At 43.0% G+C, this 19854-nt stretch overlaps 1 long non-coding RNA gene across 8 annotated transcripts; it reads right to left on the reverse strand.

Moving 5' to 3' along the window:
• Nucleotides 1-8513: 8513 nt before the first annotated feature.
• LOC142044420 (uncharacterized) lies at nucleotides 8514-17446 on the reverse strand. Of its 8 annotated transcripts, XR_012654343.1 has the most exons (5): nucleotides 14668-14930; nucleotides 14405-14507; nucleotides 10271-10364; nucleotides 9307-9658; nucleotides 8516-8726 (listed from the first exon to the last, which is right to left on the reverse strand). It is a non-coding gene; the product is annotated as an uncharacterized LOC142044420 (long non-coding RNA). The 8 variants fall into 8 exon arrangements; XR_012654364.1 differs by lacking the exon at nucleotides 14668-14930 and adding an exon at nucleotides 15357-15448 and having other exon boundaries at nucleotides 8514-9658; XR_012654362.1 differs by lacking the exon at nucleotides 14668-14930 and adding an exon at nucleotides 17309-17446 and having other exon boundaries at nucleotides 8515-9658.
• Between the last annotated feature and the right edge of the window lie 2408 nt (nucleotides 17447-19854).

Raw genomic sequence — 19854 nt, forward strand, 5'->3', positions numbered from 1 at the left:
ATGGTATTGTTTGCAGATGCATAACAGACCCAAACAGTTTACAGTCAAAGGAGACAAAAATCTCATTGTCCCCAATGTAATATGGGATGCTAATTACCCCACTTTTTCTACAAAGAGCAGTAAGGCTGTTCCATTTACCCAAAGCCGTGTGAGAAGCTGTGACAGACCCACTGGGTGAGCTCAGGTGCCCTTGGTTCCCATCCAGACCTACTTCAGACAAGCATTTCTCAGGGATGGCACTGCACCAAAAGCCTTACTACACCCAGAACTGTACACGTTGAGATGTGCGGCTGCATTGCCTGGCTCTCTGAGCCACCCACCCTCTTACAGACAAATGCAAGATTGGTTGGACAATATTTGCTCCTCAGCAGATCCAACTGGCTGTTTCTTATCACTGCATTGATTGCTAGGTATGTACAGTTTGATTATTTTTTATTCCAATGCCTTTCCTAGTAAGTGGTGGGGCTGACTGCTTTATATAACCTCAGGTCCACCTTTCTCTCTTCTTTGAGGACAGAGATTATATCTGCACCCCAAAGCTGCCCGCTTTCCTTTGTACCCTCTGGTGAATATGTTCAGTTTAACTATGTTCTCCCTTGTGTCTTTTTTCCCTCTTCTGTCTTGTGTCTTGCCATCTCTGTATCACAGCTTTTTTTTGTTGGACAAAACTGAAGCAAAAACACATTAAATATGTTGGCCTTCTGTAGGTCATCTGTACCTCTCCTGTTCCTCATTAGGTAATGGGCTTCTGCCTGCTGCTGTCTTTTTCTTACTTTACTGTATTTATAGCACCTTTCTCCTTGTTTCCTAACACTCCTCGGCGGTTGTAATTCATTTAGCACAGCAACCTTTCTGCCCTACATGCTTATTTTATTCCTTGATCTCATCCTCAGTAATGTGACCTCATTCTCCTTTTTAAAATTATTCTTCTGGGACTCTCCTATCCTTATCGTACCCTCTGGCTATCTGCAGTGGGTAGAGGTGGATCTTCAACTGTGAGCGACGTAGCCTGGCTCAAGTGCTTACTGCCCGTGAGGGATGCTGCAGCTCCTCGCCTCTGGCCATGCTGAGCAAACCTGCCAGCGTGCAGGACCTCACTCAGGTGGCAAGTCTTTATCAACCACACAGCACCTAAATTACTCCCAGTCCTTCCAGCACCCGCAGACAGCGGGTATGGCCCATATCTGGGCCGTATCAGGGGTATGCCAGATGAAATCCCCTTATCTCTGCTCCATGTTGCTGACACGTTGTGACAGCAATGGGTGGGAAATGGTGGGTCTCCATCCCAGGCACCATTTCCACCAGCACAAGGGCAAAGGAGCATCCAGAAAGAGGGAACAGGGAACTACGGAAATGTCTTTGCCCCCTGTTAGGGAGGGAAAGACACGGCAATCTGCCCCCAGTTTTCAAGTCTGCTGGAGACCTTAGTGTCAGCTTAAGATTTATTTGGTCATCTTCTGCAGCAGGGACGAGCATTTGCCTATGCAGATCCACTGTGGTAAGGTTAAAGGGCTGTGGGTCTGCCCTGCTCTGCTCCTCCTCCCTGCTGCACGCAGGAACCGACACTTCCCAAAACCACCTCTGGAAAGTCAGCAGTGAATTAACACGACACTGGCAAAAGTGAAGCTGTTAATAATGTTTATACCTTTAAAACATGTATCTCTTTTGGCAAGAACATCTGACATAAAAAGCAAAACCAATCACTGCCCCGCAGTAAGGATAACTCAAATGGAAGTACTGGGAGCTTTAGATGTGTCCCTGTGCGTGTTGCAGAAGGCAGATGTCTGAACGAGAGAGGTTCACCCCTGTTTGACTTCCCAAAGACATGAGGGAGTTGCAACCTTACCTGATCCCTCCGTGATGCTCAGCACCGCAGCTCTTGCAGTGAAGTCCTTGCAGCGCGCTGCCGTACACAGCGGCAGGGTGAAATGCCTCCTGAGTGACAGCGGGCTCCCGGACCTGTTTCTTCTAACCCCACCAGAGGTGGCCCTAGAAACCACTGGTAAGGGAGCAATAAAACAAAAATGCAACAAAGAGCTGATCACAGCCCCAGTCCAGGTAGGATACCAAAGAGAACTGACCGCAACCTTCCAGGTAGGACACCAAAGACTTCCTCTGTCCAGTTTGGGTTTGGTGAAAACAAGAGTGATTCTGCTAAGTTTTGACTCAGTCTCACCAGGTAGCTTTCATCCTTAGCACAAGATGTCAAATAATTTGCAAAATGCTTGCAATTACATTGATGCATGCTGGCTCTACTGGCCAAGCACATTTTTGGGGGAAGTACCTTAATCCCAGCATGTACCTCCTCAAAATCCTTCCTCTCTGAGATTGCAAGGACTTGGCACTCAGAAGCCAAGGAAAGGGAAAACTGTTGTGATTTCTGAACCAGGATCCCAGAATGTTTTATTTCAGCGCAACTGGAGGCAAACAGCTCCAGAAAGTGTCACCTCCTTCGTTAAAGACCACCGTTAATGATGGTCTTAGAAATCAACAACCCTTACGGGCCCCTCTTACAAAATTCCTAGATTAAAACCAGATTTAAAAATATTTTAAAGATGCATTTTTAGCATCTATAACACTCACTTACATATTATGTCTGAATACTGTGGTGTGCCAAAGCATCAGTTCTAGCAACAGAAGCACTCTCCTATGTCCCAAAATGATCTCAAACCTCTCCTTATCCCAGAAGGGTTATTTGGTTGGGTTTTTTTAATGCCTTAATTCTTTAAATTCAGGTAAACTCCAAGGAGTTTCCCAAAGTCAGCCTAGAGCCGGGTAGAAGATCAGCAGGGCTGGTTTATTTTCCAGCTGACCCAGGTCCTCGTCGCTGCCTGGCTCACCCCGTGCGACCTCGGGTAAACCAGCCTGGCCCCACCAGCTCCCATATCAGGTTGTGTGAATGCAATCTAAATTCAGCAAGCAGACCTAATTAACGCTCCTTATGTTTATTTGACTCACCAAAGATACGCATCGACCTAAGTAGTAAATCTCATCGTTGCATAGGAACTGCAGGGATCAGTTCATTTCCAAATGTGTCCTGGATAGAGCCCAAGATATCTAATACTGTGGGGAAAACACATATTGAGTGTCAAATTAAAGCAACAGCAGCTCTGCAACAAATGGCAACTTCCTCCTGGAAGACTCAAAGATGGCTGTAACTGCTGATGCTTTTAAATGTACTTTCAGAGTATTAATAGAGCTGATTTAAAATAGTTCCTCTCACTCCGGTTCCTGCTTTAACTCATATCCAACTGCTAAACATACTGTGGCTGTTCCTGTTAATACGCTCTCTGACAAATCACAGCCATACATAGGTTTCCTTTCAGTATTTCCAATTTACTCTTTAATGGGAGACAAATGTGTCTAATTTGCTGACTGCTTAATGAGTCTTAAAGAATTTCCAGGCATGCAATGGGATGGTGCTTATTAGAGCTGCTTGCAAACTGTTTTATTTGCTTAATTCTGTGCCCACAGGATATTCACTGGCACCTAGATGCTGCACTCGCTGGTGCAACACTAATGTGTAAATCAGTATATTACATAAAAAAATAGAAACTTCAGTGGGAGTATTCCCATTTACACTTGACAAGAGTCAGAAACCAACATATCAAACTGACACGATGTACATGTAAACAGTTGCTTTGCTTGTGTAGTTGTAGGATAGCTATTGCTGTCTGGCTTCCCATCGTAAGCCTCCTTTAGAAATACATCAAGTACCTGATCCTGGCAACTTCAGGTCTGTTTAATTTCATGCACCTCGGATTTACTATTGATTGTACAGAGGGAGTCCTTGTTTTGGTGGCCATGCAAAGGAAAGATGCCTCTTTGTGTATTTTACATGCATTTGGGGATTAGATTTTTTTTTTTATTTATTTTTTTTAGGGTGACAACTCCCTCAGGAAACACTTCCAGGTGCAGTCTTCCTGACATAAATCTTTATACTATCACCTGCTTTTCCACCTGCTCTCAGCCACTGAGCCAGAGACAAGAAGCGTGGATTAAGGGCTGGGGCCAAAGGGAAATGCAGCGCAGAAAGAATCTGAGAGGGGAGCCCGGGGCAAAGGTATTTGGGGCATGAGAATGGTTGGAGGAGATGAGGGAGGGCAAGGGATGGAGTCATGGGCTGGGTTGGAGAATTTGTAAAAATATAACATAGAAAATATAATTTTGGCTAGGATGGGAGCAGGTTTTCACTGGCAAATCTATTGGTGTCCATCGCTCTTCCTTCACAAAGGGGTTTGTGGGGTGGTGGGTTTCGTGTGAGCTGCGGGGACGTGGCTACAGACACTGCAAAGCGCCTTTGGCAACAAAAGGCCAGATGTAGTGAGTTTGATCAGAGTCAGATGGAGTTTGGGGGAATAAAACACCCCAAAATAGGTGGTCATTGGAATAGAAACAAAAAGAGAAATTGTACATTGACCCTGAACTCATCTGACCGAAAAAAGGAATAAATCCCTCATTTTTCCAGCATAAAAACCTATGCAATTTTCTAGAGACTAAGAGGCCTTAGATCTTACTGCTTTGTCTTTCTTACTGCTAGTAGGGCATTCAGCCTTAAGAAAACCATTAAGAATATATTTTCTCAGGGTATCCCAGGCTTTTTACTATTCAATAGCAGGGGAAAAAAATGAATTAATATTATTCTGTTGGTTTCACAAACTGAGAGAGCGGACTTAAGGATTTTCCTCTCTTAGAAAAGTTTTACTCTGCAGTTCTCAACTGTACCAAAATTAGCCATATTTACTGCAGAATAACCCCATTAGTGTTTAGCATGTATTTGAAATATACAGGCATGCCAGATGAAAACCAGCAGTATGAAATTAGTGCACCAAGACAAAAAGGCAAGGATCGGATCTGATCCTCTGGGGCTGGCTGCCGGCGAGCTGGCAGCGTGTGCGCTCTCCACTTTACTCCCAGTGCCCTTGATTTCTCAGGCTGTTTTGAAAGACAAAAAGAAAGTTGGTAATCATACACCAACAGATGGTTCCTTGGTTAGTTACTCTTTATTTAGAGGGAAGCAACTGCGATTCATCAGCTTTTTCTTTTTTTTTTTTTTTTTATAGCTACATCATGGTGAACTTTCAACTCCAAATCTATTTCTAAGAAGTATTGTGTGGCAAATGTCTATTAATAACAAACCTTGGGCTGACTGGAAATTTCCTTATTCAACATTCACATTCCATTCTCTGAAATGTTTCTACCCAATTTTGTTTCACTTTTCAATGACAGAGCTGTCTAGAAAGTTTTCCAGTGAATGCCATATTAAATCTACTGCTTTTATGCCTATAATTAGAACTTAGATGTTTCTTTCTTATTTTTGGACTTCCTTTCTTTACCTTAATTACAAATTGATAGCTAATGAGCTGCTTGTTTTTTATTTTGATCCTAAACATTTTTGATTGATTATTTCGGGGCAAATATTATGCATGTAGCACCTCCCTACGCATATCAGAGTTAAGCTATACCTGTGAATAGTTCTTTTGAATGGCATTTTATAAAACTCTATATGACTTAACTTTAAGACTGCCTCTAAATAACATTGCTAGATGGAAGCCCGAACCAAAAATTTGGAACAATTGGCTTAAAGTTGAAGAGTGGCTCTCTACAATAAATAGAGAAAGCTTGTGTTACAGTCCAGCTCATGGCTGGGGGTTCATTTTCCTTTTGACCCTTTTGGGTTGATGTAGGAATTCATTGCACCTCTTAGATCCAAATGAACAGCAATTTCTCCAAGATTCCCTAATTAAGGGCAAATCCTGTAAAAAAAAAAACCCAAAACAACTTGAGACTCTTTGAGGGCTTCTGTTTCATGTTACCTACCTGAGCAGACATCAGTACAGGCCTGCACCAGAATTACTGAGTGCAAACAAACTTGCACATGAAGCAGTGTCCAAATTTTCTTTTACAGACATGGAGGAGACTTTCACTGATATTTTTTTTTCCAGCAGCACAAATTCTACATATCAGAACTACTCAGTTTCTCAGGTATTAAAGTATCTTGAAGAAAGAAAGATTTGAAAAACAGAATGGGACCATCTCCATACTTAGTTACCATAAAGAACTTAATGTAGCTGTGCTTATTAATTTTTAAAGAATTCCTTTGAATTTTGCAAGGGACAATCTCAGGGAACTCAAATAGTCAATTTAGTATCTTTAATTCGAAAATGATCTGATCCATGCCTGCTCCAAATTATTTTATATTTGGACCTGAGGTTTTGGGTTAGTCCATTACAAATCCGTAAAAAATCTAGATCTACCTCAAAACCAGTCCATAACTGGAGGGATCAGAGCCGAATTCAATATCATCTCCAGGTCACTCAGCACTATGCAAGTTCAAATTTTTGGAAGTTCTTCACTTTTTCTCAGGTTATTACCACTACCAAATATATGCCTCAAGGTTCATTCTATAACAGGGAAAATGAGAGGAAGAGTCCCTTTTTCACAGGAGTCTTATGGATATACCACGTTGCTGGCCTTCTAGCCAAAAAATGTGTATACTGATTTCCTATGAGGAACAGCATGCTGTTAGTAGATGGGATCATAGACAAGAACAACTCCCTTGTAAACCATAGTCTTCCTCGTCTCCTTGTTGTCTTCCCCATCTCCCACCTGCAAAAGGCTCTCTCCTTATTGACAAAACTTAGTAGATAACTGGGCATTTCTTCTGTTGTTTTATCCTCAGTTCACCTGCCTGGACTTGAGCTTGCCCAAGTGCTGCTGAAAGGCATTAGGATGTCATCATGGTTTCGCCTGGAGAAAGAAGATGCTACAAGGAGATGCAATGGGAGGTCCCTTAGAAAAACCTATCCAAAGGCCTGGACCAAATATTTCAAGGATTTACTCTGTGTATGTCCTCCTTGCAGGAGAGCTCAAGGTAGCCAGGACTGTTGACCTTCTCCAACTCCTCGTCATAAGCAACAGCCCCAGTGCTCAGCCCAGCCGACTTGTCCTGCAGGCACTTCCCTCCTTCCCCCTGACTCCACGGATTCTCCAGCTGCCCTCTTCCTCCTCCTCTTCCCCTCTTTGGCACTGATCTGAAACCCCCATGGGTCACACAGTGGGCAATGAGATTAAGACTGGGATTTGTAAAGATGATGCCTTTTTAGACAGCTTAATAGACCAGATGCTCAGCTGAGAATCGGGCCATCTGTCCACTCAAGTCCTACCTATACCAAACAGGTTGTTGCTAGCAGAACTGTTAAGAGAGAGATGGAGAAAATTTGGGACTGCAACTCCAAAACCCAGCTACATTGGGATGCAGAAGGACCTCTTGACACTATGCGTGTGCAAGAGAAAATGGGAGATGATGTTCATGGCTGGTACAGGCACTAGTAAGAGGGAGACAATCCCAATTGCACACACAGAGAAGGACTTCTTTGCTCTTTCAGCAGATATAAAGGAGCCCAAGAGTCAGCAAAAACCCATAATTATACCAACTTTAAAACCCTTTGCACTGCTGGAGTAGTGTGAACTGAGCCCTTCTATAAATGAGAATCAGGCCCAGTCTCCAAAGCCAGCTGCTCCTTTAGTGCAGTGATCTGTCTCCATACTCGCTGATAAGCAGTCTATGCCCCATGACTTATAATAAAAGGGAACGATGGTCCCTGAACAAACCCAGAGAAGAGGTATTGATTTGCAAATAGTTTAAAAGAATATTCAAGGGTCACGAGCTGACCCTTTTTCAGCTCTGACATTTTATATCAGGGAGGATCCTATTGAGATGGGAATTCATATCCTAGACATTGTTTTGTCTTGTTTCATAAATAAGTTGAATAGCTTAATTGATTGACACCCACTGCACTTTCCCAGCTTCCTCAGGCTCAAAAGTACACTGCTGTTTTCTGCCATAAATAATATGAACATTCAATCAGCCGCCAGGCACAAAAAGGAACTGAAAATTCTTCATACAATAGCTGCAATCTGGCATACGAGGCACTGCAGGTCTAAAAAGGAGAGTGGTATTTGATATCACCAGGTATTCATTTTCTTCCTGCTGCAGCAATAACATTTTCCTACCCAAATGACCTAAACCCTAAAGACGAAATACCCAGGGGCCTCTGCAGGGCAGAAGACCAGTTTGTCTCAGCATTTATGTGTGTCCAGGGGTTAGGAAACTGGTTTGCAATCTTGTGAACACAACATGGGGAAGGACATGCTGGACCATCAAATCTAGTCCCTTGGAGGTACCGGTACAGAATCCCTTCATCCCTCCTGGACTCTGATCCAACTCCACCTCAACCCGAGTGACAATATTTGCCCCCAAACTCCCCATTTGTCCCCAGATCTCACTCCTCTGATGGTTACAAACCTCCTCTTAATTTCCATTCCATGCTTATTTGTGATTAATTGAGATCAATCTGTTCTGATGGCAAGTTTATTCTTCTACTTAAATAGCTCCTTTCCTCCTTGGATAGTTAGCCCCCGATGGATTTAGTGTTCATTTCTCCTCCTCAGCCTTGGTTTCACTAAGAGAAATAAATAAGGCACAAACTCTGAATCTCTTCTTTTTAAGACAATTTAATGGCCTTGTCAGCAATTCTAGTGACTTTTGGTGAGTTCTTGGGTAACCTTATAGCCCACGCTTTCAAAAAACGGGTGCAAAAATGAATTTGAAAGTGTTGAGGACTTCCTTTTGAGGAAGAAAGGTGGGGATGTAAGTGCTTACCTTCAGTTGCCCAAGTTGGAAAACGTTAGCTACTAACCTCCCTGCACTTTAACTTCCTCACCTGTAAAACAGAAAGGACAATACAGACCTCAAAGGGGAGTAAGTAGGGTTTCTAAAGTGCTCCAAGATCTTCAGGTGAAAGGTTCAATTCTAAATGCGAAGCTTTTTTGTCTGTTGTTCTTTACTTGTTACTTCTTAAGGACTGCAAAACCTGGAGAGATGGCACTGAGCCAGACTAAAGCCAAGGAAAGGCTTCTCCATTGATTACAGTGGGAAACTTTTATGCAAAAAGTTTCATAAAGGGTGACAAGCATCTGTTGCTGAGACAGACAGAGCAATAAAAACTGGGAGAGAAAGAATATTGACTGAAACTATTGCAAGGCCAATTGCTAAGATCAGTAGTTTTTCTTTAGAAGAAGCAGCAAAGAGTTAAATCTATTTTTGTTGCTTTGCTTTAGAAGAAATCTCTCCAAGGATGACCACCATATGCATCCTCATCTGTAATTAATAAATATTTGGAAGGACACTTTCCCACTCAACGTATGAAATTATAGATGATCCCTTAATTCCCTAGACATTTGCAAGCCTTGTCTTGTCAGAATTGAATTTACTACAGCTGATTACCCTGAGAATGCACTGACCTTCTTAGCTCCTGCTGTGGTCTTTATTTTTTCCATGGCAGATAATATGGGGACCAGAAACTGGGGACTTGGTAGTAGGGATTATGTGATACTAATGAGACAAAGCTTATTGTTGATGTTAACTGTTATTACTACTAAAAAAAGCGCACAACTCCAGACAGATGGACTTCACTTTGTTATACCAGGAGGGAGCGAATGCATTTTGACAGTAGTAGCATCTATTTAAAATCTGGATCACATCTGGTGCCTCTCTGAAGCAGACCATATCTGATCAATCAGAATTATGGCTCTTCAGTCTCCAGACGAGTTAGAAGAAATTCATTATCTGTTTTGAAGCCTGCTTCTCTTTCATCTATTAAAAAATGAAATAAGATTCATTGTCACTGGATCCATTTAGCTACTGAAAGAAAAAAAAAAAAGGACAGTAATTAAACTAACTAGCAGGCTCCACATCTGAAGACATGATTAATTCTTTGAAACACTGCGCATGTAGGTACTTGGCTCACGCTAGGCTTCAGTCAACAGTATATTGGCTGATGAAATAGATAGCCCAGGACTTATCCCCATTTCTGTTTATTTCATAAACTCTTGGAAACACCCACATAATTTTCTTCAAACTCTGTCAGAAGTCAGTATTTGCCCTTCAGGCACATTTAGCCCCTGTGCTGGGCATGCTGCTTGGGAAATACCACCCTGAGGACAGCAATGTCTCCATGGAGCCTCCTGCTCCTAAGGATGTCCCTGCTCTCCTGTGTATCCCCTCCTGGATCAGCAGTTTTGAGGGCAGAAAACTGATACTAAAATGCTGGGAATTCTTCCATGTGAGGTCTGCTGAACACCAAAAGATGGTGGGAGCCTGGGTTTACAAATAACTAGAAGGAGAATGCAGAAGGATGTGTCCTGTTCTGGATCACCTGAATTTCTTAATAAGATTTTTCTGATTACAGAGAGAGTTTTCTCTTACCTTTGCTGATGAGCGCCGAAGTCACACCAGCTATGACTTAGCCTCTGAAGTTCTTGTCATTGCTTCCCTCTTTGCCATGTGTTTCCTTCGAGATCTGCAAGAGCACAGTTCAGAAAGTAGCCTTCTGAAAGTGATGGACGTTTATTTCCCTCATTCACAACTTTTAAAAGAAAACTTAAATTAAAAGACAAGGCATTTTTATAGGTGTTATAACTAAAGCTGGTGAGAGAACAAAATGGTATTTTGGGGATGGGTTCAAATCTATAAACTTTGAAGAACAATTTAAAATGCTCATCAACATTTGTGAAATATTTTTCACAATTCGTTGTCAAATTGCTATTTTTCATTTGTGCTAATGAAACCCAGAGAAAACATCTACTTTTATGAGTGGGTGGGGGCAGTGGCAGTAACCTTCCAGAGGAGAATCAGGTGGGCAAAGGAGACCAAGGCTGGCATTAATTTCTTCTGTAGCAGTGATGGCTGAAGAGCAAATGATTTTGACTGCTTATGGATCATGTCCAGATGGGTAAAGTACAAAATGACGTTGTAAGAGTTGCCTGCCCCAAAATGCTAAACCACCCCCAAAATTAGGTGGGCAGCTCCAAAGCCATTTATCTACCATGGGTGCAGGATGTCATGGCAAACTTGGCTCTGGATGATAAATATCAAAATCTCCTGCTAGCAGTACTAACTTCTCTGGAATTTCTACAAATCATGGATGACAATTTTCCAACCAAGAAGTAAAAGTTAATGGTAACTAAGGTGGAAGTGATTATGTTTGATTCCTCCCTAAGCCAGTCAAAACCACATGGTATTTCAAGACAGCCAGTTTCACAAAGCTGAATCAAGTACAAGCCAGCTGTAAGGAAGGACTGAAGACTAGATGTGATGCCTGTAATGAATAGTTCAAAATTATTTAGCTAGATGTAAAAAAGCCAAATAACAACAACAAAACCGAACTAAGACTGTAAGTAAGAAAGCATGGTTCAAAAAACAATCTAGGATAGAAAAGGATGCAAAATGAGCAATAATAAAGATGAATGGATAGATGTTTAGAAGACAGATGTTGTAAACACTGAAAATACATCCTGGAGCTATGCAAAATTAATAAGGAAGCAAAGATATATAAGGAAATACATATGGCCAAAGAAAAAGACAGTAAGAAGCAGACGTTTGAGTCCATTGGGACCAAGAGTAGCCCTACCAATACTATAAGCTCATGAATAGTAAGAGCATCAGAATAGCCAGTAATAATACAGAAAGTCAGAAGTGTTTAACAAATACATCCATTCCTTGCCCAGGAGAAAACCAGACATTGTGTTCATATCATAAGGAAATGATGAATATTCTCCACTCTAGCCATAATTGAAACTGAAGTAAAATGGTCACTACTAAAGGAACTTTTTAATATCAGTACAACCAGACACTTTGCACCAGGATTACTGAAAGAACAAATTAGGAAGCTCCTCTGGATGCTGATTTTAGTAACTCAGGTCCAGACGTGGCAGAAACTCGAGAGAAAGCAAATATTATGGCAATGTTTGGACACAGTAAAAGAAATTATCAAGTAAGTGTCTGTCAGCCTGACACTTACTGAGGGTAGTAATAACAGAAAATTTGATACAAGATTTAACTGCTAAAGAATTCAAGCAGGTACTCTAAACAATAATATTTTGCAAGAATTTATGGAAAACAGCTTCTAACAGTTGCTAATATAATCACTGTGAAAGACAGAGACAGATAGGACTCGTTGCTTTCACTTGTTTTCATCTCCAGAAAAGATGAAAAATATTCATTTTATGCCCCAGGTAAGAAATAGTAGGGAGTTAGGAAAATGTGACACAAAATTCAGACTTACGTTCCTTGAAAAAACTTTTGTTATCAAACTGAGAAGGATGGAGGAGGTCCTAATTAGGGCTGGTACAATTTGATATAATTTTTCATTGAAAATTACCAGCTGTAATCTGTAGATTTTTTAGTTAGTCGTGGTGATGCAGTAATAGGTTTTTGTTAGTATCATATTTTAGCAATGCTATAAAGCTTTGAAGCAGCGCGATCCAGAACAGCTGCAGAAACCCATAGCTGATATGAGATACTCTTCTCCTCTCTATTTTTACATACGTTTCAGAATCAACCTCCAATATAAAGAAATAAAGTATTTGTGAAAGAAGTAGAAGAGAAACGGCAAACTTCATCTAATTTCTACCCAAATCAGAAAGAAGCACGAAGCATGGTCTCTGTAAATAACTGAAACACTTTTTTTTTTTTTAATCTGTCATTTCTTTGCTGAAATAAGGCACATCAAATTCCTCAAGGTGAAGAGACAAATTCCCTTTTTGTCCTGAACTTTCTGAAATAATCTCAGCACGTGCTCACCACTCCCAGATGGAGCATGCAACGGCAGGTTACCAAGTTCAGGGAATGACTGGAGTTCACATTGCCGGTTGCTTTGTGCAGTTATTTCTGCATTTTACAACAGCCCTTTTACCATATGGAGATGAAACTCACTTTCAATCTCCGAACCATCACACCTGCTTTAAAACTGTCCATAACTCAAGGGATGGGATTAGAATCCCAGATTAGGACACAGGAGCATAGTGAGGTGTCCAAATTCCTGCTGCAGTCAGTGGAAAGGTAGTCAACATAGTAGTCAGTGACTTCTGGAGAGCTATTTGCCTGAAGAAGACACCCACTTTGATCAGCAGGTTAAATCCCACACAAACCCCTTTAATATCTAATTTTTCAGATAAATGGATCCAGTGCTTTGCAGAAGGAAAACAGAGCTCTCTTTTCCAAGGAAATATTTCAACATACATTTCTCTCTGTAATAAAATTTCTCCTCAGGACCATACAGAAGGCATTGCTTACTGCTTTAAAGCAAATGTTCTTTCAAAGACCCCATTGTTCCTCAACTTTATAGAAACTTCTTTGCTTCACAGCTCTGTCCTCTTAACGCATGATGTCTGAAGGCTGCAGCTACCCCCAGGTTTTTGCAAACACCATGCCAGTTTTCAAGACTAAGTACAAACCAAAGCTCTGCATTGATTTCTCTCTGCTTTTTATTCTCTTTGAGAATGCATTCTTCCTGACTTCTGGATGTGCCTGTTGACTCTTTCAAAGCAAGCAAAATGACAGCATTCTCCCAAATGCTGCATGTGCTCCTCCAGCTCCAGCTGAGAAATAACACTGCGTCCGAGCCAGGCTTGCAGGGGCTGCAAATCCCTTGTAACGAGACTGCCCTCCCCAGACAGCCAAACTAGAGCCATCTCTGTCTTGCAGCAGAGAGCTAAGAAATGCCAAGCAATTTTGCTCAGGTCACCCTAAGCCGAACCCTTTGGTGCAAACTCCCCCGCTTGCAGGAACAGGGTGGGAGGTGCACGGTATGAGAACGCCCAAGGTGTGAAGACGCATTTGCATCACATCTCTGATAATCAAGATATGCTGCCAAGTGACTGTTTATAGGTACTTGGTTATCGCATCATGATTTGCAATACTCCAGAATATAATATGAAAAAAGACCCTAAACAGAGACAATACCCTGCAGCACCACCTTTGATGATAGAAACATATTTTCCATACCTGCCGACTTCACAACCAAACCAAAGTCTATTTAATAAACACTAGGGGGGAGGAGAAAAAATTACCGACTCTGGAGTTTCATCAACAATTAGATAAAACCTGTTAGTCTGTCAACAATCAGCTACTTCTGCTTGATGACTGTCATGCACATTTGGATAAGACATGTTTCTCAGTTGTTCTCATTTGGGACAAGGGCATGATACAGGTGTATACTAATTTTAAAAAGCAATCAGCCTGACTTATGGATTGCATTAAAAGGAATCTCACGGTGGAACTCAGACACAAGATTATCTTATTCATACATATGGTGTAAGCACATTTTCATCCCAGTTTGATTTTGCATTTTAAAACTAATTACATTTAGTTAGACAAGATGAGATTAAGTGCATTGACAGTCTTTTTGCTTTGCAAGCCATGCCAATTGCCAATTATTAGCCCCTTACAATCTTCTGATCTTCACCCCTGACATTTTTCCATCGAAGCCTTCTATTTCAGGTTCTTTAGGTGTTCTTCAGGGCCCTACGTAATCTTCCCATTTGAACGTCGTTCACTCACCTTCCACACATGCCAAGCGTTACATTGCTTGTTGACTTAGCAATACAGCCTTGCAAGATCCCAAGACACTTGTCTTCACAATGTTTGATAATGTAAATACTCCCTGGAAGAAAAACAAAGTACTACTTTTTTTTTTTTTTTTCACTGAAATATTGCATTCTAATTTTTTCCCCCAAAAAATTATTAAAACCAAAATTTTAACATTTTTATGGCTTTTATAAAAAAGAAACAAACCCCAAATATATTAAAGAAAGTCACTGAACTGGATCGAGAGTGCAACAAAGCACTATAGTCCTAAATCCTAAAACCAAGTAAAAATTCAGAATCTTGGCAGTTGTCAAGGTTCCTCCAGCTGAATTTCAGTAACCTGAGAACTTTAATAAACCTGGCCCAAACCCTCCAACAGTTAAATCAGCCTACAAAAGAGGAGCCCCTTCCCTGGGGTCCTCACTGGAGCACTGTCTGCCATCAGCTGAGAACATGTCCTGCTCGGTCCCAGCACCGCCGGGAGGTGCTCCCCCTTTCAAAGCCAGCCAAATCCGTTTGCGTCACACACGCCGCCTGCCCAGGACCGTCCCTTTTCTGTGCCCGTGCCCATTTGGCAAAGCCCCCCCGGCCCTTCCCCCAGCCCGTGCTCCCAGCACCGCAGCCTGCGCACACGCAGATTGCAGCCTGAGCACCATTTTGGCACTTCAAACGCACAACACCTGTTTTGAAGGTTAACAGAGAGTGACAAGTATAATCACGGCTTCTGCTGAAGTTTTAGCCTGTCAGACAGCCAATTATGCTATTATTTTCAGTAGTTTTTTTCTCCCCGCACACACGGCCCCCCCATCGCTTTGCAAGGCAGCTCCACAGGCAGCCGCAAGATGCTCCATTTTGGAAAGCCAGTCGCCTTTTCTTTGTGTCCTTCCCGGTGGCCAACAGCTCTCAATGCCGTTCCCCACCGCACCAAGGCACTGCACCGTGCTGCTGCTCCTCAACAGACGCGTGGCATGAGGATGCTCCAGCAACTTTGTCCACCTTATGTTCATGGGGGCCACCACACAAGGCGAGGTTACCTCTGGAGCTCCATCCTCACATTTCGCCTTTTGGGGCTCTAAAGTCCATGGGTGAGAGGAGTCACGAGCTGCCCCGGTCATGGTTGCACATTGCAGGACTTGAAATGGAGCTGGGGTCACCGCCAGGGCAGGAGGAGGAGGCTCATATATCCTTGTCTAAAGGTTCCCACGACCAGAAAGTTCTCCTAATCTCGGTGCAGAGGGCTTTCATTTGTCAAGGAGTATGCTTTGACAGAGGTCTTCTCCCCAGGCAGCCTGAGCTAGTCTCTTGTGCAGGGAGGAGGATAGGGAAAAGGGCCTTAAAATGTGAGTGCAGCAACATCCTCAGCTCCCCCCAGCCCCTATAACACAGTTTACTGGTGTTCAGTCCTACAGCCTCAGTGTGGACACGGTTCCTGGACACTGCAGTATGCAGACCAACGCTGGCCTAAACCTTCATGTTTTCAGCATCAGGCTTCTGAAAACTTCCATCCAGAAGTTCCCCTCTGGATTTCTCAGAGCACCATTTTGATTTCATCTTAGCACAGAAAGAGGAGACAAAGCTTTCTCCTTCCATCCCTGGAAGAGCGTCCAAAGATACCTGCAGCACTAAGGGCATTCAAAGTCCATTTGTATTACAAACCCTGCTGACCTAAGCTAAGCAGCATGGACACTGAGTGAGGGTTCTTTCTTCAGGGTGCTTAACGTACTCCGCAAATGAATCCCAAGGGTGGAAAACAAATGTTGAGCCTGGTGGATGTAATCTGGAAGGGCAGGGGGAAAAAGCCAGGTTGTTGCTTCACTAAACAGGGACACTCAACTTTTTGAAACGGCTTTTTTTTTTTTCCAATTAAGCTGAAAAAAAGGCAGCTGTAAATACTTGTTTAAGGGGTCATTAACTCTGCCACCCAAAATAAAGCAAACATAGCAGCATTGAAAAGAGCTGTGGTGAGCTGACAGTCTGCAGCACTCCTCCCCAGTGAAATCCATTGCTTGTTTCCACTGGAGCCAGCGTGGGTTTTCTGTAGGGCTCCACAAATGGGATAGCCCTGTCTCCCTGCCAGCGATGGGGACACCAGCCATGTTCAGCAGGTTCGCAGCACCAGAAGGGGGTGACAAGGACAGCACTGGCATCTTTGTGGAGAAAAGTCAGAGGCTCAAGATGTAACTAGAAAACATGACATCATTGGTGTTTATGATGTGCCAGCATAAGAAAACGCACGGGGCTATTTCCTTTGAGGTGGGAAGGATGGACAGGGCATAATGTTTTTCTCTTTGCTGACTTCCCAGCTGCCTAGCAGGACTTGTAAATGAGCATGGCCATTTCCTAGTTTTGGGGAAGGGAATATAATTTCCCCTATAAATTTCTTGCACAATACCGGCTTGGGGGAATCCGCAACATCCCTACAGCCGGGTAGCTGATGGCAGCACAGTTTCCAGTGGGCACCCTTACTTGCTCTGAGTTAAGAAAGTTCACAGCCTGCACGGAGGAGGTAGTCATGGGGGACCTGGGACCAGATGCCAAAATCTTGTGCCAGCATCTCCTGACCTAAGGTTGCATTAGGGCAGCTTGGAGGCATCACATCCCAGAAGACAAACGGTGGGGCTTGGCATGGGAGGGACAAGCCTAGAAGTGGTGCTGAGATGATGAACAGCTGGTGACAACAAGCCCCGATCCCACCTGCCCCAGGCAAGGAGAGGGCTGGGAGAGAGCAAGGAGAAGAGGAAGGTGGGACCAGCTCCTGTGCATCGCAGGGTGGCCTCGTGGTACCTGGAGGTATCGGCTTCAAGAGACGGCAGAACAGCCCGATCAGATGCATCTCCTACCTGGACCATGGGGTGGGAGAGGGGTGATGGCACATACCCAAAATTGTAGGTGATGGTGGCCTGACAGGGCAGTTCACATCAGTTCACGGTGGACTTGCTCCCGGCGTGGGACTGAGACCCCTCCACGCGCTGGAGCGCTGGCACATGAAGGCTGTTGTGGATGCTAAGAAACCAGAGTGGCTCAGCAAAACAGTCCACAGAAGGGAATAGGTTATTTAAAGGGTGCTTGCCCAGGCTATGCACCAGCAATGCTCTGTTTGGAGGCTGACAGCCCTGCTGAGGGAGCAGTACGAGGTGAAGGGTTAGGTGCCAAGTTCTCATCAGTTCTCATCTCATCTTTTCCAACCACAACGCTGCTGCTAAATTTAAACAAAATCTGCTCCTGTCCATTCTGCATGCTGTGCTCTTCCCTGTCACACAAGGCGACCTGAACCTGATACACCCTCCAAGCATTTATTTATTTATTTATTTATTTATTATTTGCAACCAGTTCAGCTGGTGACCACCCATCCTCCCAGAACATCCCATGACCTCAGGGGTACCCAGCCACCGCTGCATGGGAAAGGATGGAAAAGTGCAGTGAAGTTGCTGATACAGTGCGCACAGAATCCCCAGGAAGCGTAAGGGTCTGCATGTTGTCCAGCTCTCATGCAACACGGGGCAACGTACCTTCTCCACTAAAAATAAGGCTTGCATTTGAATGAAAGCTGTTCCCAAAGTGAGGCTAACTTCACAAACGCATTTTTTTTCTGAGAGCCGATCACCTTGGCAAATGCTTTTCCTTTCTCTGAGAGAGGAGAGATGGAGGAAACGCCTGCTCAGAGCTCCTGTGTCCTCAGCTGCACAACAGGTCAGTAAAGAGCAATGAAACACTCCATCAACTAAGCCCATGCTATTAAATTCAAACCAGCGATGCCACACGATTTTTCCCCGTATCATATAATCAAATAAAACTGAAACGTCCATTCCTTTTCAACTGCACTAATGCCATTGGAATGACGTGTAGGGTAACACCAGGAAAGTTACTGCTGTAAAGTAAGCACCTGGGGTCTAGTTTGCATACTGCATGGATTGGGGGTTATTATCCATTTAATAAATTTCTTTTGTCATGCATTAAAGCAGAGCTTTTGAGCTTTTGAGAAACAATATGTTTGCATACTGCCTGTAACTAACAATGTTAGTTAAAACATTCTGTGGTATATTGCTAATAGGATACTAGAAAAGCCCCAAACAGGAACACCACCATTAGCAAAAAAACATAGGGCATGTCCTCAGCAGAAGGAAGAGAGAAAACACACCTATATTCCACACTAGCATCCAAAAGTTTCCCATTTGTCAAAGCCAAAATATTGTCATGCTCACAGCATTTCTGAATGAAATCCAATATGGGTGGCTGGGAAAATGCCAGGCCCTTTTATTTTTTCTTCAAAAATTTCTGAAAGGAAATAATGATTTACAAAACCTTTTTCACTGGGGAAAAAAAATAGAAAAGGAAAAAGAAAAGGAAAAAGACAAAAAGAAAAAGAAAAAGAAAAAACCACCACCAACCAATTCTAGCTACATATGACCTTGTCAAAGCAGTTTTTGTGATTACTACCCCAGAAGAGACCTGGGCTATAACTTGGGTTTCCCAATGTTTAATTAATTAAAGTAATACATAACAATACTAAAGAATTTGTTGGGTTTGCCATGGTCAGTTATGGCCTGTCCTGGAAGCTGTGGCCAAACTACCAGGACTTTCCTGTGTCTGGTCCTGTGATGCTGGGTTTTGGTTTTATTGTTTTTTTAAGTAACACCATATGGACTGCACGTGCTCTCTAACCAAAGCCAAGGCTGTGAGCACCGAATGCCACTGAGCACAATCCCCGTGATGTGCCCACCAGCTCCCAAACACACATCTGGCCAATCCTTTCCCCATGGATGACTCCATCCCAGCACTCATCTGTTTTAGCTGATTACATTTAAAAATAGATAGAGAAGAGAGGAAATTTCCTTTTTAATTTGTTTTCTTTAGAGTCTAGCTAGCCTTATAAACAACAAGGGGGGACGAGGAAGGGGGGGATTTAAAAAAATCTCCTCCTGCATGGTATTTAATATTTGAAAATCAGGAGGTGAGACTCTGGCACTACACAGGCAAGTGTGCAGAGTAATTGCTCTGATAGCTGGACCCAACTTCTGCATTTCTGCTCAGCAGGTTAATGCTGAACCACTCTTTGTGAACCTGCAAATGATCCAGAGCAGCTACACAAGGCTGACCAAAGCCTTCACTCCAGAATAATCTGGAAGGCGGCTCAGATTTCTGATTCAGTATCTGTTTTTGACACAGAGGATAAATGATTTCTGTCAGACAGACTTGGAGAAAGTTCTGCTTATGACTTGTCATCAGGGTAGCAGAGAGACACAAATGCATTAGCCTTTCAGTCCGTGTCCAGTAATGTATGAAAATGCGGATGGATTTCTGGACTGTTACTCAAGCATAAATACCAGCTCAGCACCACACATATTCGGGGCACTAGATAAATCAATCCACCTACATCACTTACAAATAACAGCAAATGGTGGATTACAGGGAGAACCTCCTTG

The sequence above is a fragment of the Buteo buteo genome, chromosome 1 (genome assembly GCF_964188355.1).
Source record: "Buteo buteo chromosome 1, bButBut1.hap1.1, whole genome shotgun sequence".
In the NCBI taxonomy this organism is placed as follows: Eukaryota; Metazoa; Chordata; class Aves; order Accipitriformes; family Accipitridae; genus Buteo; species Buteo buteo.